Source organism: Felis catus, chromosome D2 (assembly GCF_018350175.1).
Source record: "Felis catus isolate Fca126 chromosome D2, F.catus_Fca126_mat1.0, whole genome shotgun sequence".
Classification (NCBI taxonomy): Eukaryota; Metazoa; Chordata; class Mammalia; order Carnivora; family Felidae; genus Felis; species Felis catus.
Window position 1 is genome coordinate 24,151,931 of NC_058378.1, and position 27,828 is coordinate 24,179,758.

The 27,828-nt window shown below is 40.1% G+C and overlaps 1 long non-coding RNA gene across 1 annotated transcript; it reads right to left on the reverse strand.

Annotated features, from left to right (window-relative positions):
- Positions 1-10,907: 10,907 nt before the first annotated feature.
- On the reverse strand, positions 10,908-24,270 carry LOC109492460. The gene is made up of 5 exons (XR_002736797.2): positions 23,579-24,270; positions 20,067-20,149; positions 17,291-17,431; positions 16,567-16,803; positions 10,908-11,485 (listed from the first exon to the last, which is right to left on the reverse strand). It is a non-coding gene; the product is annotated as an uncharacterized LOC109492460 (long non-coding RNA).
- Between the last annotated feature and the right edge of the window lie 3,558 nt (positions 24,271-27,828).

Sequence of the window (27,828 nt, forward strand, 5' to 3'; positions counted from 1 at the left end):
CCTATACACATGCATACTGTCGTTGGTTGACTTACAACATATCCTGAACATCTCTTTATATCAATAAGTAGAGATCTTTTTTTTTTTAACAGCAACATAGACTACATATGTCTCTAATGCAATTTTTTTTAAACCAGTTCCCTACTGATGGATATATCCTATTTTTTGATGGTTTCAATCATTGCCACAATGTAGACTCCAGTAATACTTTTGGGAGTATATCTCTGTGATGAGTTTGTAGGTCAAAGGGTATGTGTAACAAAATAATCTTTCAGCGATAAGGACAAAACAAAACAGATAATGAACTTAGGGATATAAGAATGAAGTAAGAGTGGGTAATATTTTAAGGAGGATGTCATAAAAAGAACCATCTGATAAATTTTCCATTCTGCCACTGTAAGTAGAGAGGCTAAAGTAGCATTTGTACTTTTTTTGTTATCACTTGCTTTTTTTTTTAATGCCCAGTGCAAGCATAGACTCCACTAATAATATTGAGATCCAAAAACAATACTAAAAAACAAAAAAAGATTTGATATGGAAGAAAGAATGGGAGACCTGAGGTCATGCTATGGTTGGTCACAACACCCTGTGATCTTTGACAAATCACCTCTTGGGATTTCAGCTTTCTCATATGTGGAAAGAAAGTGTTGGAAGGTCTCTAAACTATCCTTAAAACTACCCTTAAAAATGGTTTTCTGTGTTGTGTGCCACATAGGGCTCCTGGGAGTATTGTTCATGAGTGTATGTGCTCCAACCTGGAAGCTACAGTCCTCTGAACAGGGGGTCTGTTGGTGAGTTCAGCCTGTGTCCGTGTTAGCACTGCAAGTATAAGATGTTTTAGGAAAATATTTTTCATGTTTCCTGTATTGTCTTTGTCATTTGGCCCCAGACATGTGCTCATCAGCTCCAGGAGGAATTTGAGCCAATACTCTACCTGACCCAACCCTCAGAATCCTCCAGAGTAAAGAGCAACCTTAGGGACAATAGAATGTTAGTGTCACTGCTCAATAGTTTGAGAACTTTGGTCTTGTCCATCTTGGAGTCTGTTTTCCAGAAAGTATTTCCCTGAAATGAGCACTTGGGCATTCACAAATCTAGCATAGAAAGATTGACCATTGATATTTTCTGGGTTCTCTTTCTAAATCTCTCAGTTAAACAAATAATTAATATTTTAAAATTCCTCAAAAAGGCACCATCTTTTTAGGCCACTCTTAAGTAAATTAATACCTCCATATTTTCAATTTAGTCCAATACTGGGTAAAAAGTAAATGCTCACTAAACAATAGCAACTATTAATACTATTACAATGACAGAAGGTGAACAATTTTGCAATAGCCAATTAAGATAAGGTTAAGGATCTGGAAGACTTTCAAATATATCAATAGAACCAAAGAGAATCTAGGTAGAAAAAATATTAGGGTATGACCCAAATAGTATAAAAAATTTCAGTCCCTAGCATATTTTATTATAAGTTTTAAAATTTACAGTGAGCTCTCTCTTAGTAAACACAAAGTAGGCATTTATTTCTATTCACTTGTTTTTTCTTTTCTTTTTCTTCCCCACTCACTTTTCATTCATTACAAGGTTTAGCAAATCTATGGGTTTGTCCCTGGCAAAACCACTCCATGCTTTGGGTTTCCCCTGAAAGCCCAGATTACCTGGGACATCAAGCCAAAAGGAAGTACAAGTTCACCCCTGATGTGATATGTTCCAATAGGACCTACTGCTTGGTATCTCTTAAGTTCAGCTTGGGTGTCTTTGATGAATGATAAAAATTGAGCATTAAGGAAAAGTCAAGGATAACTCAAATAGAACCAATAAGTTACTTAAGAGTTTAATGATCTTTTGGAGGTCCCTGGAATTTGAGTTCCTGAAATGAATTCCCTCAGACACTAGACAGATGACTCACCAACTTTGGCCATCAAGGCAGGCTGAGTCATCTAGAGTCAGCTGAATCACCTGCTTTCAGCTGTGTTTTATAAGAATTGATGCTGGCTGGATATTTATGTCTCTCTGATTGCAAGTATTAAGCATTGAAATATATGGAGAATATGATGTCCTTCTTCGGAAAAACCACACACATTGCTCATGCACAGATGGACTGCATTAGTGAAAGCAGATTAGTAATTGTTTTTATTTCCTGATGATGAAAACACTTCCCTGAACACCTACCTCACTGGATTCTTCACACACCAGATAAACCAAGTGATACTTGATGAGGTTCCAGATTAGGATGTAAGAGACTGATGGCCAACTCCACAGAGCCATAAGACTGGTCCAGAGAACATGTGCGCTGTCATTTGCAGAGCTTGTTTTTAAAGTCTGGATGCTAATTTGGACTGCACACACACTATGAGTAGAGAGTTTTTAAAATAAAGATGTTTCACAATCAGAGAATATTGAAAGAAGTCAGCTAACATTTTCATTGGAAATACTGAGGAAGCATTTGTATGTGCTCAGTTCTCATGTTGCATATGTTTTTTTTTAAGGGGGATGAGGATTTAGTGGAGGTCAGGTGGCATAAGAACAAGAATCAGGTCAAGGAACATGAAGATTCTTGAGTCATGTGACCCAGATGAACATCCAAAACACATCCAGGTTGTGTTAGATTGGTGTTTCCCAAGCTTGCTTGAGTATGAGGATCACCTCGGGCACTTGTTAAAGAAATCACTTGCCTCACCCAAGCCTACTGAGTCCGAATCAACAGAGTGAGGCCTGAGAATTGACCTTTTAACCAGCATCTTGAGTGATCCTTTTGTAGGGGTGCCTGGGTGGCTCAGTTGGCTGAGCGTCCGACCTCAGCTCAGGTCATGAACTCACAGATTGTGAGTTCAAGTCCTGTGCTGGGCTCTGTGCTGACAGCTCAGAGCCTGGATCCTGCGTCTCCTCTCTGTTGCTCCCCTGCTCGCGCGCTCTCTCTCTCTCTCTCAGAAACAAATAAAGATTCAGAACAAAAAAAGTACAGAAATCACTTGCCTCACCCAAGCCTACTGAGTCCAAATCAACAGGGTGAGGCCTGAGAATTGACTTTTTTAACCAGCATCCTGAGTGATTCTTTTGTTCAGACAAGTTTGAGAAACATTGTATTAGATGATCAGTAAGATATCTTTCAACTCTAAGATTGCTCAAATGATCCTTCAAAATACCAACCCTTTTTCCCCCCTCCCTCCAAATTGGGGAGGTAAGAATTAAATGATAACAAATCAAGTTAGCTTGTGGGTGGAAAAATATTGGTGGGGCTGGTCTGCCACCAGATTATAATATATATGAAGATTGTCTTGGGGACACTCAACCTTAGCTACTCAAGGGTTCTGTGTTGTTCCTGCTCTAAATTAATACCTCTTCTCAGGAAGGACTTGAACAATTTATTCACTCTGGAATTTAAAAAGCTTAAGAGCCTTCTTGAATTTTCTCTCTGGCATATTAACAAGATCTGAAATCAACAGAATGAAAGCATCGAGAATGTCCATAAGTGGGGCAAGCACCAAAATCAGGCAGGGACCTCACTCAGAAAACTGTGCTGAGCTGGTTCAACACGAAGCAGGAGAGTCTGCACCAGTTCAAGGATGGTATAATAGGACATTAGTCATCCAAGCAAAGAAATGTACCAGAAATCAGAACAAAGTCAGTGTCACCATTACAGAGCACAAACTCTGGATATCTTCTTTGAGCAACTTTAATCTCTTCTCACAAACCCATCTGCTGACAAGAGACATTGGAGCAAACTTGTTTTGAAGAGCAAAAATTCAAAAATCATAAATTCATTCTTTCATGTGTTCACTACTATTCCTTGAGGAAATTCATCTATTGATGTATTCAACGTTATTTATTGAGTCCTCCCATGCACCAGGCACTTTCTAGGTCCTTTGAATACAGTAGTGAATAAGGTACGTTCCTGAGTGCATTCTAGAAGATGTTCTGGAGGTTATATTCTAGAAGGTGAAGGGGATCAGAATATGCTACCCTAAAATATGCGACTTTGGCATAAATATTATTTTGAGCTGAATTAAGAAGCAGCAGATGCTGGTAAAAGCTCTTTGCCCCCCGCCCATCTGTCTAAAGGCAGGGCACACAATTCCCTTCGTGAAGATGTCCCCTCTCTGCTCTTCTGTATCAGGAGGATAAAAACAGCCTGGGCACTGACCCAGAGGACCTACAAAAACACACCTTCCTAAAATAATCCTTATTTTCCATTCATTTCCCTCATATATCTACCTTCTCACCATTTACAGACCATCAGAGCCTTAAGCCCCTTTTTCCTTTATTTGGTCGGTATTCCACAAATGTATTGCTCTTTGTTAAAATGGTATCTAAGCCCCTGGTCTAACCATTTCTTTGGGATTTTCACTTCATTTATTCAGGCCTTTCATATGCATGTGAAATAACCCTTTTTCTCCTGTTAATCTGTCTTTTGTCAATTTAATTTTCATGACCCCTTGCACAGAGGTAAGAACAAAGAGGAAGGACCATTATTATTTTTTTTTAAATTTTTTTTTCAACGTTTATTTATTTTTGGGACAGAGAGAGACAGAGCATGAACAGGGGAGGGGCAGAGAGAGAGGGAGACACAGAATCGGAAACAGGCTCCAGGCTCTGAGCCATCAGCCCAGAGCCCGACGCGGGGCTCGAACTCACGGACCGCGAGATCGTGACCTGGCTGAAGTCGGACGCTTAACCGACAGCGCCACCCAGGCGCCCCAAGAGGAAGGACCATTAGATGGGACTTGCCCTACCCCTAGGTAAGTTTGTGTCTCCGTGTCTGGTGGGTGGAATAATGGAGGTCCAGGGAAGACAGAGGACCTACCCAGAAAATGGTGAGGGTAGGGGCCAGGTTTCCTAGTGTTCAGAGGTAACTTTTATCTGATGAACTTAACCTTCTGAATGTTGGTTCCCAATGAAGAGGTTTTATTATTGCCTCATAGGTGCCCTTATGTATTTCTGAGTCCTTTTGTATGGATTACTTGTGGGGTTTAAATGCAGGAGCAGTGTAAGGCTCTCCAACCTCAGGGCTGTGCAATCTTCGTAACCCATTTTCAAAAGATTAAAGGATAACAATGAGTAAGAAATACCGAGGTTCTATAGAACCAAAGACTTATAATAACCTCACCTGACAAAGACAATGGTAAAACACTTTGTTCCCAATTAAGGGGGATCTGGGATGGTTTGATTGCCAGAAATCAACTGGTCCCAGTTGGGATCCATTCTGTTCACTAGCTTGGAAATTATTTTTACCATGGATCTTTACAGCCATATTTCCCTCTAGACTCCTGGTAATGCTTGAATCCTTCCACTGCAAGAAAACAATGAAATCTTTTCTTCTAAAACATATTGACTCTGTCTAATTGGGTTTGTTTCCCATATGTCAAGAGGATGAATGGCATGTTCAAATATGATGCGATCTGAAGTATTTGACAAAAGATTTGTTGTATGAAAATGACTTTTTGGCATTAGGACAAGATAAGTCACCCATTCTAATGGGCCTGTGGCATTTTGTGCTTTTTCTTTGAGGATAGGATTTTACACCTGAAGCTGATGGAAATTATCACCTCTTTGGTGTTTGTTTTTCTATACTGTAATACTTTAAGACTGTAATTTTCCTTTCTTTATCAACCTAACTGATGCACTAGTCTGAACATCTTTGTAAGGTTCACTTATATACATATATAGGGACCACCGCCATCTGGTGTATTAGAGAAGATACTACAATTAGCATGTTACTTGCAAACCTACCAGGCGAGCAGCCAATTTCCAGACCATGGGAATTTTCTTCTAGACACATGGGAAAGTTCCAATGGCCACACAAATTTAATAGAATAAAATATTGTTTAACTGGTACTAAAGTAACTAAAATCCTTAATTAAATTATTTTCTTGATGATTGAAAAGAAGGCATAAAGCACCATACTTTGCATTTAGGAAAAATGAAAGCAACTGTCAAGAAAATAAGTAATAACTGAGATTTGGTTAAATTTAAAAATTCTCAAATATGTCTAGATTATCAATAATAGCACATGAAAAATGTAACATTAAGAATAATAATTTTGATGCCCTATAAGACTTTAGTTGTCAATTAGGTTCACTTCTTTTTTTCTTTTTCTTTTTTTTTTTAATTTTGAGAGAGAGCTAGGGGAGAGAAGCAGAGGGAGAAAGAGAGAGAGAATCCCAAGTGGGCTCTGCGGTGAGCGTGGAGTTCAAAACCACGACCCTGGGATCATGACCTGAGCCGAAATCAAGTCAGACACTCAACCAACTGAGCCACCCAGGGGCCCCAGATTCACTGCTTCTTAAGGTAAAATGATTTTCATCAGTTTTTTAGTCAGTGGAGATAAATATTCCCTGAAGTTGTTTGAATCCTGCCTAGCACCCTTGATGACCAATGTCTTGCACTAACTAGGTTCTTACTTGTTGAATGGTACCAATTAACTGAAAAATTGCTAAAAGGATAGCTGTTTGGAAACCAGTAAGATCTAGTCCTCCAATTGGCAGCCTTGGGTCAGGAATTCAATATATCTGAGCAGACTGGTCTGTCAAATGGTGAAAATAATAGTATCTATTTCATAGGTTGGTTAGGAAGGTTATATGCTAAGTTCAATGCATGGTACAAAATTGATGCTCGAGAAAATGTTCCTAGTAAACACACACACACACACACACACACACACACACACACACACACCAAGCATTTCAAACAAGTCCTACAAAGAGGATGACATTCTCTCTTTAAATTCTCTTATAAACTCACTCTAACCTCTCTCTAGCTAAGAGGGAGAGTCAATAACAAATTGAAATGTATATTTGAAAAAATATGTTCTTTGTTCTGATAATACTTTCAGAATTAGTGATCATTTGGGATGGTTTATTTTTAAAAGCCTTCCTCAATCTATACCCATAGATACAAATATAGGTTTCTGTGGGTGTTTTGGGGGCTAGTATTGGGTGGAATCAGAGAAATGCTGAATTCAGTTAAGTAACTGGCTGTTTTGGAAATAATGATTTGTAAGTAGCAGTTTGTCTAAATTTTCTTCTAACACATAGTTTTCTGAAATTCATCTAAAAAAGGTGATCTGTATCAGGCTAAAGCCTGTAACTTCATTATGATTTTCTTGCTTTCAGGAAGATCTGTTCATGTAATAGAGTAAACGTCAAATTTTAAGTAGGAAATCACTATTCTTCTCTGAGAGGCTTTGAGAATAAATACCTATTTTAAATCTTTCTTAGGAAAGGGTTCCATAAGCACGTGAAATGACAGGAGCAGATAAATTCAAAAGGAATTTTAAGCAAGCTGTTTTTAACTGTAGCTCTGTTTTCCAGTAAGTTAATAAACAGCCAGATCGTTAAGGTAGAGTGTAGCTCATATACTTTTTTCCTTGTAAATTTATGTGTGTATGTGTGTGTGTGTGTGTGTGTGTGTGTGTGCATGTATATTATATGTAATTCAAAGGCTGTGATGTGAGATTGGTAGCAAATGCACTTTTCTGGAAAAGCCCCTGGCTTCTATTCTCTCTTTTAAAAAGAACCAGGAATGTGAAGCCCTGGAAGGTATATTCTTTACCACTAGGGGGTGACAGCTGATAATGAATCAGCTCTCCTTAACCTGCCGCAAACAACTTGCTTGGTTTAGTAGGTATTCCCGTGATGTTTCTTGCCTTATTGATTGCCTGGTTTAGTTCGATACATTTTGTTTGCTGAACATGTTACACACCCAGTACTGCTCCTTTATGATGCACAACATGGGCCTGATGAAAGGACAGCTAGTGCTGGACAGCTTTGTAGTAGCTGTCTGGAAAATTAGTTAACAGATAGGAATGTTTATTCATTCATGTATTTATGCAATAAATATTGGGAGTCCACAGGTCTGTGACAGGCACTGGGCATACAATGGTGAACAATATTTTAATATCTGTCCTCACAGAGGTTTTATTGTGTGTGTGTGGGGGGGTGTAAATAACAAAAGCCAGGTAAACAAATGCATCACTAAAATAATCATGAGCTTTAACAAGACAGACAAAAGAAAGAAGTATTAGGGTAAGACAGAGGATACCTGCAGTTAGAAAAGAGATACTACATTAGGTCAAGCATTACTTTATCTAAGGCTTTGCTATTCTCCATCTAACTAGCAGATTTCAGAGATACATTTATGCCCTACTTTGGTTGTTTTCCTCTTATATAGATTCTGGCAGGTTCTCATAATTCAGCATTTTGGTGCCTTCCAAGCTTGAAATATGACTGGTAACTGATAGCTAGTGCTAGCATCCCCCTCCCTCAGTACATCTCTCACAGACACTTGGAAAGCTTCATTAAGAGAGGCATTAGCTGTGGGGTGCCTGACTGGCTCAGTCAGTTAAGCATCTGACTTCAGCTCAAGTCATGATCTCATGGTTCATGAGTTCAAGCCCCTCATCGGGCTCTGTGCTGACAGCTCAGAGCCTGGAGACTGTTTCGGATTCTGTGTTTCCCTCTGTCTCTGCTCCTCCCCTGCTCACACTCTGTCTCTCTCTCTCTCTCTCTCTCAAAACATAAATAAACATTAAAAAGAGAGAGAGAGAGGCATCAGCTGGAAAGGATATGCCTGTCTCTTTCCATTCTGCACTTCAGAATGGAAACTTCTGTGACATAACTGGCTAACTAGCATCCATTTTGTCTGAATAGTTGGAGCACTTCTTGGGAAATATCACACACACACACACACACACACACACACACACACACACACACACATCAAATAAAAAATATCATTCATTTGAAGTTAAAGTTACCTAGCATGGAAAATAAGAAAATGATCCTGATTCTGATATAAATATTGGTACGACTGTACTGTGAGCTTGGTGCTGTTGAGATTGCACATGTGTTCTAGTCATGACAGGTCACTTAATGCCATTGCCGATATTCTTGATTTCTTTTCTTACCTGAAAGACCCTCCACCTTGAATCCACCTCATCTTTCATTTAGTGGATCTGTGTCTCTTTTAAAATTTTCCTGTATGCCAGGCACATTCTTTTGTTTTTTTTCTTTATTCCAGAAACACTCATGTAATGAAGCAGTTTGGTTAAATACTGCATTCTTAGTATTTTATAATCATTTCATCTTTGTTAAAAGAAGATATTGACTGGCTACCCAACATCCGTTCCTTTTCCAGCTTCCCTTGCAGCTAAGGATGAGAAAAATGATGCAGTTCTAGCCAAAGAGATGTAAGAGGAGATATACTGGCATCTTATATATATATTAGATATATTATATAATTATATAACTATATATATTCTCCATGGCAAAGGAAAAGGGGGTGTGTGGAGCCTCTCTCATGGCCTTGGCTTTTCCTTTGTCCTTCTTTTGGATGAGATTATGAGGGATGTAATGCCTGGATCTGCAGAACCATCTTGTGAACAAAATGGGAAATCCAAGAGACTCTTGGGGATGCCAACCCAGTGCTCTTGAGTGTAGAGCTAGTGCACCAGCTCTGGAATGAGCATCCTTCTTATTATTTAATTTAATGTCTTTATGATTTACACCACTATTAAATTTGTTCTACTGTTCCTGGGGGCCAAACAGACCCTAGTCAACACAATCTGAATATTGAAATCCCTCAAAAACATCATCTCGCTTTAAATTTTGATACTCCTGAGAACTCGGCCCAGTGCTCAGGACAGAGTAGTGGCTAAATACATATGTGTAGTCTAGATGTTTTACCTCTGTGCCCTATACTTTCTCAAGTTCATCACCAAATGAACTTCTTGAAATTAATCTCATATGCTTATTTATGGGACTGCTAAATTGGGATAAGGAAATTGCCCTACATGGATGTCTGTTATATAAGATGCATATGGGTCAGAGTGCAGCTTATTCATACTTTGCCATGGTAAATTTTAATGATTATGAGCTTCTGACATACATGCTTTTAGAAGGAGATGCCTCTACCAGTGCCAGCTCTGTTCCTTATACAAAATATACAGACAATGGGTGCATTGGTTGGGGGAGAGAGGAGAGAAGAAAGTTGGAAGCAGGAAAACGTATTTGATTACTTGAAAGGTATGAGAGATCATTTTAAATTCCTCGAAGCAGAAATATTCCCTTGTTCATCTTTGTATCTTCTATAATAGTGTTTCTAAGATCTTCATCTGATCATTCAGAATCAACTAGAGCTTTGCTAAAATTCACAGTCCTGAACCCTACTCCAGAACTAGAGAAAGAATATCTCTGCAAGCGGGCGTGGGAATCCATTATTTCACTCACTTGTCAATCACTGCCCCACTTCCTAGTAAAGGGCTTTGTATATGTTAGAGACTCAGGAAATAATAGAATGAATACATGAATGATACAAAGATAAAGCAGTCTCTCAAACTCAGATCCAATCTCTGAAGCCATTCCTTTCAAACCATATTTATTTGATGAGGCACATTATTTCATTTAAAGTAGAAAGTACCCTTTTGTATTTTTAATTTTTTAAAACATTTTTAAGTTTATTTTTGAGAGGCAGCAAGAGAGAGAGAGAGACAGAGACAGAGACAGAGACAGAGAGAGAATCCCAAGCAGGTTCCACAGCATCAGTGCAGAGCCCTATGCAGGACTCAAACTCATGAACCATGAGATCATGACCTGAGCTGAAGTTGGATGCTTAACTGACTGAGCCACCCAGGTGCCCCAAAAGCCCCTTTTTTAGATGGGCAAGACATTTTCTTTGACAACCAAGAGGACAAACCATTTAAATGATTCTCTTGGTCTCAAATGTAAATAAGTTGAAACGGAGAATAATATTTATTTATTTTTTTTAAATGTTTTTATTTATTTTTGAGACAGAGCATGAGCAGGGGAGGGGCAGAGAGAGAGGGAGACACAGAATCCGAAGCAGGCTGGAGGCTCTGAGCTGTCAGCACAGAGCCCGACGTGGGGCTCAAACTCACAAACTGCGAGACCATGATCCGAGCCGAAGTCAGACGCTTACCCGACTGAGCCACCCAGGCGCCCCAGAATAATATTTATTTTTAAATACTTGGGCACTTAGAAATGAAGACAAAACATTCTAGGACCTCAACCCCCTAAATATCTGTGACAACTTCTCTGTGAATTTGTTTTTCCGATGTATTCCTCCCTGGAACCTGGGCATAACTAGATTTGGCTACACGTTCGCTGAAGAACAAGCTTGCTTTCTAGACAGGGATAGAACATATCTACAGCAAACAAAATGGTGAGCACAGACTTCTCTCTAAAGTAGTAATCTGGCTACACCCCTGCTCTTCTGACCCCAGTGGAAGTCTGAATCATCTCCACACCAGCCACAGCCCACTTCCCTGAAAGCTGTGGTTCCAGAGACTTGTGCTTTCCTGCTTTGCTAATGTTGGATTCTCTTGTATGTGATCCACCCTGGCATCAACTGTTGAAAGAGGCACCATGTGGATTCTTTTGGTGCAGGAGGAGAGAAATCGCTTGCTTGAGTAGCCAATGTTGAGGGATCTGTTTTAGTAGCATGTAGATTCAGGGCACTGAGGAAGTATCTGTTTGGAAGGAGTGAAGAGGTCTTATTTAATCAAGTTTGATTAATCAAGTTTGCACAACAAACTGGGTCATCTAACTCCCCGCCAAACTTCTCTCTCTCCCTCCAATAGAGTCAAGCCAGTTTCTTCCCCTTGTCCCACATGCCTTGCACCTTAAAGGAAATATGCATTTGCCCAATATCTTCTGCTCCAACTGGAATTCCTTATTCTTTTCTCTTCACCGATAATGAGAATAGTGCTCATAATAAGCACTGAGCAGTTAGTATGTGCTTTATACATATTGTTTCTTCGAATTCTTATTATGACTCAAGGAGGTAGGTAGTACTATTATCCCCATTTTATACATAAGAAATGGATCACCAAGGGGTTAAATTACTTGGCTAAGGTCATCCAGCCAGTATGTGGCAGAACTAGATTCAAATCCAAGACTGTCTGATTCTAACGTCCATGCTTATAGCCTTCAAGCACTCGTTGGAATTGTCTTTTTCTAGTCTCTCATTGTCCATGAAGCCTTTTTGACTTTTCACATTGATTATTATCTAAATCATACATATTGGTACTTTAAATAACAAAATCGTAGAATGTCAGAGAAAGTAGGAATTCAGAAACTATCTAGATCACCTCACTTCTTTTACAAATAAGGCATTTGGGGACCAGAGAGGCTGTTCTTGTTAGAAGTATTACAGGATTCAGTCATGCACTTAAGGCAGAACCCTGCTGATTCCAAGGCATTCTCCTAGACTCTCTGATATGGTAGATCAGGTGCAAGGGTCTGGGAATGTGCATTTTTAAAATATCTTCATGATTGAGTCCAATCATCAGACAAAGTTGGGAATCACTAATATTCTATATCACTTAGTGTTTCAACTGTGTTTGGTGCTTCATTTATTTTATCTGCATTTTTTATCTCTCAAATCTTACTTTGTGGAGACCCTATTCTACACTTTTGTATCCCTTACCGTGTCCCACCAGGAGCTAGACATAGCTTAAGTGTCTAGTAAATGCTTGTGAATTGAAAGGAAGAAAGTTTTAGATACTGAGTATTGACGAGGAGGTGGCAGGGAAAATGGATTATGGCAATTAGTTCCAAGGCCACATAGAGCAAATGCTCCACGTGGGAGGCAAAATAGGTGGTGATTATAAGATTTGGCTTGTCTTATTTGCTTCAGCTCATAATGACTCAGAAGCGTGGTTGGCCAAAGATTTCAGATAGTAGAGTTTGGATTTCTGATTTTCTTTTGCCTCCTGACTGGGTAGACATGCTTAATAAATGTGATCCCCAGATGTTCAGGACATGTCATGTTCTGCTATGAGCACATGGAATCAGGCCCCAGTGACACTCTTGCCTTGGAGTGGCAGAGCCTTATATGGAAGTAGAGTGTACTTTTCGCTTTACTGGGGGATCTTTAAATAGCAGGGAACAGCAACTCAAAGCTTTTCAAAGAGCTACTTAAAGTTATTTTTCTCCATGACAACAGCCTGCCAATAAGGATAGAATTTAAAGAACTAGGACCCTAAGTAGAAAGAGAAAAGGAAAATTTCCCTGCTAAATTGAATGCTCAGAGATGAACCACAGCCAGAGTGTAAATCCCATACGTTGACTCACATCTATAGAACAGATGAGATGAGCAATCAAAGTGCACTCTTTAATTATCTGTGTGCAAAAGCAGGAGGATATTTAAAGGTGTTCACTTGGTGGTATATCGGGTGGAGGGAAATACTCACAGTCATATGCTGTGATTGCTGATGTTGAAATGATGGATCCATTTTCTTCTGTGTTACTCTTAATGGTTTGGAGGACTAATTTTGTTTCAGGTGCTTAAAGATCAACTTATAAATAATCCTCCTGGGTTTCCTGTGCCTACATCTCACAAACTCACTGTTTGCCCTGCCTCCTGAAATCTGCCTCCCAGGATAGGCTGTAGTGGATTCAACTCCTGATTTCTTCTTTTCCACCAAATGAAAATATCCAGATGACTTCTCGGGGAGTCCCTGCATAGTTTTGTCGTTTTAATTAAGGCTTTATGTTTTAGAGCAGTTTTAAGGTCACAAGTTGGTGAAGGTACAGAGATTTCCCATATACCTCCTGCCCCTATCTACATATGTGTAGTTTCCTTCATTATAAACCCTCCCCACAACCAGAGAGGTAGATTTATTACAACTGATGTACCTACATTGACACATCCTAATCACCCAAAGTCCGTCATTTACATCATGGCTCACACTTGGTGCTGTACATTATGTAGGTTTGGACAATCGTATAATGACATATTTCCATCATTCTGGTATCATACAGAGTATTTTCACTGCCCGAAAAGTCCTCTGTGCTCCATCTATTCATTCCTCCCTCTGGCAAGTATTGATCTTTTCACTGTCTCCATAGTTTTGCCTTTTCCAGAATGCCATATAGTTGGAACCATATAGTATACAGCCCTTTCAGACTGGCTTCTTTCACTTTGTAATATGCATATAAATCTCCTCCATGTCTTTTTGTGGCCTGCTGGCTCATTTCATTTTAGTGCTGAATAACAGTCCATTGTCTGGATGTAGCACAGTTTATTTACCCATTCATCTATTGAAGAACATCTTGGTTGCTTCCAACTTTTGGCAACTATGAACCCTAACTGCTGCTGTAAACATCTGTGAGGAGAGTTTTGTGGAGACATAAATTTTCATCTCCTTTGGGTAAATACCAAGACATGCCATTGCCAGAACTGCTGGATTGTATAGTAAGAGTGTGTTTAGCTTTACAAGAAACCACCAAATTATTTTCCTAAGTGGCTGTTCTTTTTCTGCTTTGCCACCAGCAATGAATGAGAGTTCCTGTTGTTCTGTATCCCTGTGAGCATTTGGTGTTGTCAGTGTTCCAGATTTTGGCCATTTTAATAGGAGAATAGGGGTATGTAATTGTTGTTTTCATTTGCAGTTCCCCGAGGACATATCATGTGGAGCATCTTTCCATATGCTGGTTTGCCATTGGTATATCTTCTTCAGTGAGTAGTCTGTCAAGGTCTTTGGACCATTTTTTTAAGTTGAGATAAAACTGGTATATAACATTAAATATGTATCACATGCATAACATTATAATTCAACATCTGCAGGCAAGAATTTTTATTTATTATCACTGAATCACATTGGATTTTTATTTCTCTGTCCTTAGAGGCCATATTTATCTCCCACATTGGAAGGATTTATGTGATTTATCTTCTGCTCCTAATTGGCCCCAAGAATAAGGATGGACCTGCCCTGACAACTTTCTTACCCTTCACCTCCAACCAACTCCTAGCCAAACTTAGCAGCAATAGCTTTAGAACTGATCAATTCCAGAAATGGAATAAATACAATTTTCTGATTCAGGGATACCCTCTACAGTGTTCCCTACAAATGCTCATCCAAACTTTACCCAGTGACAGCTCTCTAGCTTGACAGTGACAAGTTTCACCACTGACCAGTATCAGGGATTACCATCCATCTAACAAATATTATTGGGTGCCCTTTATATGTCAAGCTCTGAGCCAGACCCTGGGGCAGTGAATCAATCAGACAGCTATCAACGTCTTCCTTATGGGGTCAAAGTGGCTTTTCTGTAATGACCGGCTTTCATCTGGCCCATCGAAACCATATAACTGGCTATTCCATTTCTCCAAAAACTTGAAGACAACAATCAGACCCCCTCAAAGTCCATTGTCATTCTGGTCACCCCTTCCTTTGGACATGGTCCACTTGGTCAATGACCCTTTGAAAGGAGACTACTCAGAATTTCTACATCCTGGGCTTTTCTGCTCGTGTTGGGATACTCGGGTCTTAATAACAGTTTCCTAAATCTGTAGAGTTACATTGCTTGACATGTTTCCGGAGTCTAGAGGTACAAGCTTGCATATGTATATATCCCTTGGGGAGAAGGAGTTGAAAAGATTAACTTCAACCTGGGGAGTTGTTTTTCTTCTGCTTTTTAACCAGAAAAATAAATGCGATTGTAGCTTTGAAAACTGAAATGCTAGCTTTTAAACAACATGCAAATAATAGACTTCAAGCTTTCAAGGGGAAAACGGGCTCCGTAAAAATTCTGTGATAGGAACCCCTACATTGTCCTTTTAGTTGGTAAATTGAGAATAAGTGGTAAACAGAAAGTAATCGCCTCTAACTACATTTCACTGAGAACTAATGTCCCTCTGACCAGTCAATAATGTTAACTTACAAAAACAGTAAGCCACGTTTCTCCACAGTGACAACATAAATAGGCAATGATTACAGTCCTTGAACTTTTGCCCCCCCCCTTCCAGCTTGACTTTGCAGGAGCAGGGGAAGGAACTTGGGGTCGGGCTGTCACAGCAAAACACACTCAATACCACCCATGACAAAGGGGTTGTGGTTGATAATACCAAGGACCAGATAGTCCCTCTGCTCTTACACTTGGCTTCTTCTATGACTGGAAACATCAAACTCACTCCTGGAAGAGTCGACTACTTTCTCTTACTTCAGAATTCGGAAAGAATGATTGTTCTCTTGACTGATTATTCTCTCTTCCCATTTCTCACGTTGTTCTGCTTCCTGGATGTGTTCTCTGCCTTTCTCTGCCCCGCTTTTGGCTCCAGGGGGCTGGCCTCTGCAGGTACATCTCCCACCTTGCCCCCTGATGTGCAGTTCACTTTGGCCAGTGAGGGGCCCAGGTAAGAGGGTGGGAAGAGAGCGAGATCAATGTAGATCTTCCAAACCCTGTGCTTCTGAAGTGTGTCTCTAGAAGTAGCTGTGTCTAATTACTCCACATTACAGCTCTTGCCAAGCAGCCCCTAACCTAGCAGTCCAGCTCTCAATAGGCTCTGAGGACTCTGTGTCCTCCCTTGGGCCCTGTGCTCTAGGGCTGATGATGGTCTCTGGTCATCTGATGGTCTCTGGGCACCTCAACCTCCCTAATTTTTTCTTATCCCTGCTCTCACCTCTGTCCTATCATTACAGCCTCTTCATTCAAATCATCTGGAATGAATTCCTTCCTGCCTGTTTGACTGATAAACCTCTGATGTTTGGGTCTCTTCTCTGAGTCATGGAGCCCCATGCCCTCAGCACTGGGGAAGCCTTCTTACCTTCCTTAGGCAGGTGTGGCCCCAGGCCCAGGACCAGAGTTTAGGCTATTCCAACCTGGCAGCTCCTTGAAAGATACATTCCAGACCCTCCTGGAGTGGAGCCTTAACAATTTCTATTTTGAAAGAAATCCATGAGGCAAGAATAGCAAAATAGTGATAATTGTTCAAGTTGGCTGATGGGTACATGGGTCTCGTTATACCATTTTCTCTGCTTTTGTGTATGTTGGAACATTTTTGCTATAAAAAAGAATCAGACATATAAAATTCTTAGTTGAGAACCACTGTTTCAAAGTAGATGTCTGCAATATATTTTGCGAATTTCATTATTTCCTGTCTTTCATTGGCTCCCATCACACCATGGTAGGGTCTCCATCTGGGTAAATAATGGGATGGGACAAAGAGATCCAGCATCTTTCAGTCCCTACCTCACAGATACCTTTATAGATTGGGGTTGAGCAGATTTGGCTAAGTCACTTGGTCCTTTTTAAACAGTTTGCATTTATATAGACATAGTTTGTGACCATTAGCCAAACTGTTGGTACAGAATTGAAAACCCAGGTTAATACACTCTGGTGTGGCTCTCTCCTCTGTCCCTTCTTTATGAGAAATTCCTCAGAAGTCAAACCTTTCTATTTGTTCCATGCAAGAACAGGACACAGAATTTTGAGTAACAAATTCAGATTTCCAGTCTCTGCTTCTGTGTGATCTTGGGCAAGAGCCTTACCTTTTCAATTTCTCTGATTTCTTTAATTTCATAGCAATAGTGTTAAAAGTACGTCCCTGGCTCTGAATCATAGTTCTGCCACTTCCTATCCATGTGACTTGGGCCAAGCTGCGTAACTTTTGTATGCCTCAATCTTTCCATCTGTAGAATGGAAATAGTAATAGAAACCACGTCACTCGATTACTGGGGAGATTAAATGAGCTACTATATGTAAAGGGAGTAATGTAGTACCTGGTGTATAAGTTCTATATAAGTGGTGGCTGACGCTGTTGTCATTACTGTTACTTAAATTTACATTTATAACTCTGGAGGATGAGACAGAAGGAAACATAGCAACAGTTTCAGATATAGAGTTTCTAGGGATTTTTAAAATCATAATAAAATTTGAAAATGGCTGCTGTAGAGTTTGCGGAAATTAATGGCCATAAACTCCAGGGGGGGAAGAGTCATTCAAACAAGCCAGTGCAGCCAACTCCCTAATTGCTGGTCATTTTGTACACTTCCGAGCTTCCACACCAGCCTGGGTGGAGGGCCTGGCTGGATCTGGAACTCTTCTTCTCCTGCTCTGGCTTGGTCTGAGCAAGCAACCCAAGTTACTGGGTTTGACGTGTGGGAGGTGGCGGTGAAGGGAGCACAGGGGAGCAGGGACGATGATCCTAAATCACACAGAAAAGACAAAAATGCCGAGACGGCCTTGGCTTACGTGTGTCCATTCTCAGCCAACTTGAGGACACACGGCTTCATTTAACAAACTCGACCTCATGTTCCTGTCCATTAAAAACTATGCAAATGTGTTTTGAATTTTCTAGGCAAGGGTGTATTACCTCCTATTGCTGACTATTAAAATTCCTGATAAAATCCAACCTCCAAAAGTTGGACAGCAGGAAAGAGAGAGAGTCAAGGAAAAATTTAGGCCTTTTAATAATGTAGCACAAAAACATAAATTAATAAGTTGACCCTAAAAAGCAGCTCCTTGAGTACTCCTTTGGCTGGAAGGAAAAGGGCTAACCTTTCTTTTCTTCACACCTAACCTAAACGAGCCAAATACCTGTAGGCTCCAGATTGAGGACCCTTGTTTCAATGTTCTTTTAATGTAGATCTGGCCTTTACAGGAGCCAGATGCTGAATGATATAAGCTGATTTGGCTTTAAACTAATGTCTAGCAAATGGTGAAAGGTAGCTTTTCCTTAGACCAGTATGTCTTTGCTCTGAAATACCAGTCACTTATACTCTTTGGTATCATCTGTTAATTTCTCCAACGCCTTGCGGCATGTCATTAAAAGTCACCAGCTAAGAAAAGTCAGGTCTTCTGTGACTAGTTTTTGTTTTGTGAATGTCAAGGAGACATGTGGTCATTGTGCAAAGACTATTGTTCTGAAGACTCTCAGGGTGTCCAATTGGGGTGGCTGCCTGCCTTGTGATGTGCCCCAGTAGCCATGTCTGTACCATAACCCCTTTTTTGCGGGGAATGACTTTCCTTCCACAAGTTCTCATCCTTCTACTCCCTGTTCTATTGTATGTCCTGGACAGAGCTGCAACAGTGCACTGCTGGCCACAGTGGAGGGTTGAATGGTAGGTAGTTGACTTAAACCGAGCAGTCTGTGTCTCACACCCCACTTTGGGTTGCGGCTGGGAGGGGCACCCAAGCTGGTCTAACCAGAGTCCTTCCTCAGGATGTATCTCCCCGCACCCAACGCTTCATTATGAAAATTCTCAAACAAGTTCTAAAAGAATTTTATCGTAAACACCCACCACCTCAACTCTATCATTTAGCATCTTACTACATTTGATTTATCTATCTATCCTTATATCCAGCTATTAATTCAAATTATTGTTGGTGCATTTCCAAGAATATCACAGACATTATTAGTACATTTCGATGTAAGAGTTATCGGATGCATTCACATAGAGTTTAGTGTTTATTTACAGTGGGTTTTCCTTTTGACCTAAAAATCATATACAATGAAACGCACATATTTTAATATTTGCGGAGTTTTTTTTTTTGAAAAATATGTACCTTCAGGATTTATTTTCACAGGAGTGGAGGAGGAGAGAGAAAGCTTCTTTCCCTTTTGGAAGGTGAGGCTCCAAGATGTGAGCCCAGAGTGGGGCAATTATGACTCTAGCTGAGGATTCTGAAAGCCAGCTGGAGATAAGAAAGCTGACATATCAATGTGGAGGCAGAGCTAAGAGACAAAAATAATTTTGAAAGTATTGTAGTCATTTCTACCCTTTTTTTTTTTGCAGTTTGGTTACATGAGCCCATAAATTCTCATACTAGCCTATTTTAAGTTGTTTTTCTTTTACTTACATTTAGTCCTGGCTAATATTTGATATATATGTGTGTGTGTGTGTGTGTGTGTGTGTGTGTGTGTGTATGTAAACCATTAATTTTATTTATTTTTACTTTTTTAAATAAACTCTTCATTTTTAATGTTTATTTATTTTTGAGAGAGACACAGACAGAGTGTGAGCGGGGGAGGGGCAGAGAGAAAAGGGAGACAGAATCTGAAGCAGGCTCCAGGTTCTGAGCAAGCTGTCAGCACAGAGCGAGTCGCGGGGCTTGAACTCACAAACTGTGAGATCATGACCCGAGCAGAAGTCGCATGCTCAACCGACTGAGTCACCGAGGCACCCTAAACCATTAATTTTAAGGAGGGTATTACGTATCTATTGCAGGTATCAGCACCCCAAGTTGGGAGAGGTTAAGAAGGTCTAAGGTTTCTCATAAATCTAAGGGACTGTAGATCTAGTAAATTGAAAGCATTGGCCTCACCTGGGTTCTGGCTGTGGCTCCATCCTATGTGGGGATAAGAGAACATTATGCGTAGGCACTAGCAGCTTTATTCAAAGCAGACTCTAACATAAAAATAAAAGCAAAACATGACATATCTTAACCTTAATATTGAAAGTACAGTTACTGATAGAAGTAAGGACCCTTAGAAACTAGACCCTAACATACTTGCTAATTATTTTTTTCTAACTTTGAGCATTACCCAGTTTTTGTGGCTTTAGCTAAATAATTACAGAAACAGAGGCAGTATGTTTTCACTGTTAGAGGTAGAATAGGTTGCAAAATGCCAAAATGGGTCCGATCTGGAAAATGTTGAGTCCATGTGTGAGAGAAGGGAAAAAAGACGAAGACTCTCAATCATCCGAGGGGGAGTAAAGGAAGTATTTTATTGCCCAAGAGAAATTTCGACTTTTTTTGGATTTTGGTTCATACATATGATACTATTTATCAGTTGTGTTATTTTGGTATTCTATGGTCAGAGTTTATTTCTCTTTCTCTCTTTGTCTCAAACCAAAATAAAAAGTCTCTCTTTGGTGAGTTCTATATAGGTCAGAAAAGTGGTTACTTTGGTGGGGAAGGGAAGGGCTTGTGGATGGAAAAGTGTCCATGGAGGGTAGGTGCCCAAGTTCTTTTTCTTTACTTGAATGGAGGCTACATGTGCATTCCTCTTTTACTAAAGTATGAATTCACTTTGTAGGGGTTTTGTTTTTTGTGTTTTGTAATTTTCAATAAAAATCCTAAAATCTCAAGCAAATATATAAAGATTCGATAAAGCTATGAGATGAGTACATTTTTAGTGCTTAATTCATTATATGCTTTTCTGTATCATTGGAATATTTCATAGTATAAAAGTTTAATTAAAACCGTTTCCTCCTTGACCTCCAACTTTTTTTTTAAAAAACAAAATTTTTTACAGGTTTTTATTTCTGATGTCTGTCCAAAGTGACAGCAAATGACGGTCATCCCCAAATTGTCACTAGCACCTTCTTATTTTGCATTGTCTACTGAAATTAGCTCTTTGATCTCCAGAGTTTCTAGGTTCCTTAACTCTTTTGTGTGAGTTTTAGCTCGATTCGTTTTATGTCAAATATGTGACCTTTACTGTATATTTTTATAACTTCCAATTAAATTTTATCTGACCAGATCTACTCATGCCAAAGTGAATGGGAATAATTAAAGTAATTATTTGGGTAACTTATATTAAACCTTACTTGTTCAGATAATTTAAAGAAAAGCAGAGAAAAGAGTGTAGTGATGAGGTGCTTGGATGGCTCAGTTGGTTGAGTGTCTGACTTCACCTCAGGTTATCATCTCACAGATTAGTGGGTTTGAGCCCCATGACAGCAGGGAGCCTGCTTGGGATTCTGTTTCCCTCTCGCTCCCTGCCCCTCCCCCGCTCACACGTGCTCACTCGCTCTCTCAAAAATAAACATTAAAACAAGTTTAAAAAGAGTCTAGTGGTGATTGTCCTCCATTACCCGATTATTGCCCCATTTCCTCATTTTGTTTGGATTTTGAGGTTCTTTATTTTTTCCCAGACTTTATTTTTTTAGAACAGTTTTAGTTTCACAGCAAAATTGAAAGGAAGGTGCAGAGATTTCCCACATACTCCCTGAACTGATGGGTCATAATCACCCAAAGTCCATAGTTTACATTAGGGTTCTTTCTTGGTCTTGTGCATGCGGTGGACGGTGGACGTGGACAAATGTATAATGAATGTATCCATCACTATGATATTATACAGAGTCTTTCCACTTGCCCTAGGAATCCTCTGTGTTCCACTTCTATTCATTCCTCTCTCCACCCTGCAACTCTGGCAACCACGATCTTTTTACTGTCTCCATAGTTTTGCCTTTTCCAGAATGTCATATTGTTGCAATCGTGAAGCATACAGCCTTTCAGATTGCTTTCTTTCACTTTGCAATATGCATTTAAGTTTCCTCCATTTCTTTTTATGGCTTGATAGCTGGTTTCTTTTTAGCATTCTATAATGTTCCATTGTTTGGATGTAGTGCATTTTATTTACCTATTGACTTACTGAAGGGCATCTTGGTCACTTCCAAATTTTGGCAGCTATAAATAAAGCTGCTATAAACATCCATGTGCGTGTGCGGGTTTTTGTATATACATAAATTTTCAGCTCTTTTGGGTAAATACCAAGGAGTGTGATTGCTGGCTCTGCCGGATTGTATGGTAAGAGTATGTTTAGTTTTGCAAGAAACCACCAAACTGGTCTTCAAAGTGGCTATACCTTTCTGCATTGCCACCAGCAATGAATGAGAGTTCCTGTTGCTCCACATTCTTGTGAGCATGTGGTGTTGCCAGTGTTCCAGAATTTGTCCATTCTAATAAGTGTGTAGTGGGATCTCGTTGTTTTAATTGAGGTACTTAAGCATATTATATTAGCAGGGCATTGGTGAGAGCAATAGCTGATAATGTTTAAATAGTTGCCATATGCTGGGCACTGTACAAAGCACTTAACAAACATCATCTGATTTAACATAAAATATCATTCCACCACTCTTGTGTTATAAGTACTACTACTGTCTCTAATTTAAAGATAAGAAGACTGAGGCTTTGGAGGGCAACATTTCCAAGTCACACAGTTAGCATGGGACAGCAGGGCTGGCTTCATGGGTGCAAACCTGGGGAGTCACACTGACCTTGTGGTCAGAAAAGTCCTATATTTGGTTTAGTGCTTAGAGATCACTGTCTTGAGGTACTTAATAATTTGTACACAAAGAGCCCTGCACTTTCATTTTATACCAGGCTTGGCAAATTCTGCCCTGTAGGGTGGAGCTGGGTATTTGACATCAGAGGCTATGCTGTTAACCCCTAGTCTATTCTGCCACTCTACCTCTCTGAATGAAGCTAGAAGGAAAAACAAAGAAACAAAACAATGAAAACAAACAAAAACACCTCAAGAAGGAAATAAACAAATAAAAAAAAAAACTAGTAGCAGATGACCAGCTGACATGGTGTATAGGGAAATGAATTTTAATATGTGTGACTTGGGCTTCAATGAACATTTTCTCTACATAGCTCTTGGTAAATAAAACGAATATGGGAGACTTGTTCTACCTTAGGAGATACACATACTCCTATGATATAAGGCTCATTTTTCTATATTTATTGCATGCGGCTGATTCAAGAGCCTTTTCTAAAACAAACCAGTATTTGGAGATCAAGGGTGAAGTCATCAAATCTGGAGATTTGCTCATTGTTTCCTCCAACCCAGGAGTGATTCTCACTGCCCCGCTTTTAGACCTACAAACTCCATCCACCCTTACGCCAAGTGAAGCCTCTGCACAGAAAGTGCCAGGAAAACTGTGGCTGCCGATTGGGAAAACGACACTGAGCGTCCCCATCCGAGGAAGATCCAGGAGGAGGCGCGGCCATTTCTTTTTCCGGTGCGCCCTTCATTTCCGGTTAGCTGTGCTGTGGGTGCTGAGGCCCCCTTCCTCGCCTGCTGTGGCAGCTACGGGTGCACTTACCGGGTTTCTCGCCCTTGTTTTGCTTGTGGTCTCCGCCTGTGCTTGCCTCCTCCCTGGGGTTGCTCAATTTGAGCTGCTAGATAATAGCTTGTCTCATTTAGCCGCAAGGGTCCTCCTGGCTTGGCGGCGAGATGAAGCTTGGCTTGTACTCCTCCCTGACGCGTCTTCCTCAGTGGGCTGCGAGGGTGAGGGCTGGCGGCCGCAGAAAGGTGGAAGCTGGTGCAGGGCCTCCGCCCTTCATTGCCCCTGACTCTAGGAGGCCTCTGCTGCCTGCTCCTTAACAGCCTGGAGGCTTTGATGCCTCAGGAGTGTTAAATCTTACAGTTTAGCGTTACTTCCTAGTCAGAAAATGGAATCACAGGAGAAACGGCTTTTCTTGCCACATGGGGGCTTGGCCAAGGTTCATTGGTAGTTACCAACGTTCCTCTTCTCGCCCCACCCAGCTCAACAATGCCCATCATTGTTTCCAAGAGGGTTTCACCGGTGTCTGGTGAGCACTTGTACAGGCAGGTCCGCAGCAGCACCCAGCAGAGCGTTACATCTTCCTAGAGCTAGTAGGTAATTCCCAATGACCAGCATTCCAAACTGAAGGACTGTCATGCCTAAGTAATCTTTCCTTCATCATGGATTAAGGGTGGATATTTAAAAATAAGAGTAGCCCTAAGGTTGTTTATATGTTCCTCACCACACACATCTGTCAGTAATATTTTGTCAGTGCAGCTTGAGAAGTACTGGTCATTTTAATAGACTAGTTGAAACTAACAGATGATAAGAGTTTCAGGGAAGTGTGATTTGCCCAAGATCTAAGATGTCAGCCTAGATTTTTCTATGCCAGGAACGCTGTTTCTCCATTACTGCACCACATTACTTCTATCATGAAACGCATTCAGCATAGAAAGAAGAAAGTTATATGAGGCAGCTGTGTGTTGCTTTTAGGATGAAGGTGGGCATATTAGTAGTAGTAGTGATTTTAGCATATGGACCTAACTTAGCAGCGTATTTGACAATGGTCAGTTATGGTCCAGGCTGACTAGAAGGATCATCTCTGTGTCAAAGATCAAGGAACTTGATGGGAAGGAAAAATGCTCACCCCTTTAGGAAAATTAACTATCTCCCAGAATAATGAACTTGCCTTTTACTGTTAACTATGAAGCAGATCTTGTTCTCCAGAATCTTAAGTTGACCAACGTTGAAGGAATCTTGGAGAGAATTCTCAAAGCAGAGTATGTAGCAATGTGTCAGTGTCTTTGAAGCTACGTATAAAATTACAGCATATCTCCCCAAGAGCACCACTTCTATTTGAGAAAAAACAACAGCAACAACAAAGAAAACAAATGAGCAAACCATGCTTACCTGTGAAAAACACCAATATCTTATAGAAGAGAAGGCAGTTTGGGTTTGAATTTTAAAGAAGAGAAAAACTTCACATCTACAATGAGTCCTTTTGGGTGGAAACATCCTAGGTAGTAATCCTAGGAGTGAATTTTCACTCTCTGGTATATTTGGACTATTTCTGTGAAAAGTTTGAGAAGCACTGGTCATTTTAGGAGACAAGTTGAAACTAAAAAATGATAAATGATTCTCCTGTGGTCATAGCATGACTGGCCCAACATCCCCTAAATCCTTGTCTGCCATTCTCTTTATGATTCTTTGTTGTGGCAGTGGTTCTAAGAGTAGAGTATTTTCCTGCCGTAGGCAGACCAGAATGCAGAAGGAACGCCATCTTGGATAATGTAGACCACATGTTACATTCTCATCACCAGGGCAACATGGGGTGTGGGTTGTGGGGTAGTTTGAATTGAATGTGAATAGACCCTAGACAGGTCAAGTAAGGGGCTTTTCCAACCATGTTCCAGCTGTCCTGCTGCTTCTGAGGCTTTGCCTCTTTCTTCTAATATAAAAAAATAAATTCTGGTTATTAAGATAAAAATGCTCAGGATGCCTGAGTGGCTCAGTAGGTTAAGCGTCTGACTCTTGGTTTTGGCTCAGGTCATAATCTCCCAGCTTCATGGGTTTGAGGCCCTCATCAGGCTTTGTGCTGACAGCATGGAACCTGCTTGAGATTCTCTCTTTCTCTCTCTGCTCCTCCTCCACTTGCGCCATCTCTGTCTCTCTCAAAATAAATAAACTTAAAAAAAAAGATAAAAATGCTCACTCTCCTTAAACGTCAAGTAGTTCAAATTAACAAAACAATAAGCTACAACTTTTTTTCCCTTAATTTATTGGTAATTTTTTTAAGGAATGAAAATACTCAGTATTCGTGAGGATGAGAAAGACAGAGTGGAATAGATATTTATCCAACTTCTCTAGTAGAATAATTTGATGATATGTACCCAAAACCTTGGAGTTTGCATACTCTTTGACAAAGTAATTCTACTTCTAGAAATTTTTCCCCAAGGGAATAAACATAAAAGCATGCAGAGATTGATTCAGTTACAAAGATGTGCAACTCTAGGTTCTTGAGAGCAGTAGAAACTTGGAAACAACTTGAATGTCTAATATTTGGGATTTGGTAAAGTACATTATAGTATAAATATGTAAATTATAATATAGAATACAGAATATCATTGCATCTTGAGTCTCCCATTAAAATGATGCTGTGAACGTTAAAAGGCATTAGAGGAAGGTAGTTAAGAGTAGGGATTCTAGAATCCAGTTTTTTTGGGTTGACAACCTAGTTAGACCACTTACTAGCTGTGGCACATAGGACAAGTTTCTTAAATTCTCTGTGCCTCAGTTCTTTATGAAGATAATGATATAGTATTGTACCTCCCTCATAAGAAACAAAATAAATATCAAATATTAGATATTGTTAGATAAGCAATTACCAAGAGAAAAATTATTTTTTACTAATTATTAACTAAAAATAACAGGTTAACAAAACAGTTTGTATAGTATAACAATATATTTTGTTTTAAAAGACCCTTTCAGAAAGTGTAGACCCGTGGTTCCTAAACTGTGTGCCAAGGCATCCTGGGCCACTGTAGGGAACTCAGGGGCCCCACAGGATATTTTAAATTTTCAAGAGGAACACAAGCAACATTTCTGGACACTGTGAACTACTACTTTTTTTTAATTTAAATTCTAGTTAGTTAACATATAGTGCAATACTGGTTTCAGTGATTCATCACTTACATACAACACATAGTGTTCATCACAACAGGTGCCCTCCTTAATACCCATCTCCCCTCTAGCCATCCCCCACCTACCTCCCCTTGATCAACCCTCAGTTTGTGAACTCTACTATTAAATTGTTTGGACCTAACTACATAATAAACATAATTTGTATGGGTTTAAAGTACCAGAAAAATACTACCGAAACACTAAGAGTGCCGCGAACCAAGAAAGTTTGAGAGCCTCTAAAGTAGCAAATGGAATTGATGAAGGTGTTAAAAGTTACTGAGAGGTGACATTATGTGTACTTTACATTTTCTGCATTTGATTTATCTGAATTTTCTAATTTTTCCACCATGAACCCTTGTTTTAGTAAAACAATAAAAGTCATTTTAAAATTATTTCCTCTGGGGGCACCTGGGTGGCTCAGCCAGTTGAGTGTCAGGCTCTTGATATCAGAGTCCTGGATCAAGCCCTGCATGGAACTCCACACTGAGCATGGAACCTGCTTGGGATTCTCTTTCTCTCCCTCTGCTCTCTCCCCTACTTGTGTGTTCTCTCTCTCTAAAATAAATGAAATGAAAAAATTTTTTAAATAATAAAATGAGTTCTTCCTGCATGTATCTGAGCAACAATTGTTTATTGAGTACTATGTGGGGCCAGTTTCTGGGCTGCTCATAGGAGGGCAAGAGATACCACGCTGGCAAGGAGCACATAGTGAGGGTGAGTGGAGAATGTAAACAAGTGATTGCTGTTCCACAGAACAGGCTGTAAGTCAGAGGTACCAGTTGAAGTGGGAGCTTTATTTTGCTTTGGAAGACTAGGAAACCTTCATAGAAGGCAGTGTTAGGTGAATCTTGCAGAATAAATGGAACTTTCCTAGATGGAAAAGGTGCAGCAGAAGAGTGTTCACTCTTCAGCCTGTGGGTGGGGACTTGGATGTCCATGGTAGGAGACTGGAAAGGCAGGCAAGATCAACATGGAGAGGCTCTGGTGGGTCATGTCATGGACTGGGCACTTCACTTGTAAAGGCTTAATACACACTCACAAATTTTAAGCAGGGGAGTGTTATGAGTGTTATGCTGTGGAAGGATTGCTCTGGCAGTGCTGTGGAGAGAGACCGGGAAGCTGGCGCA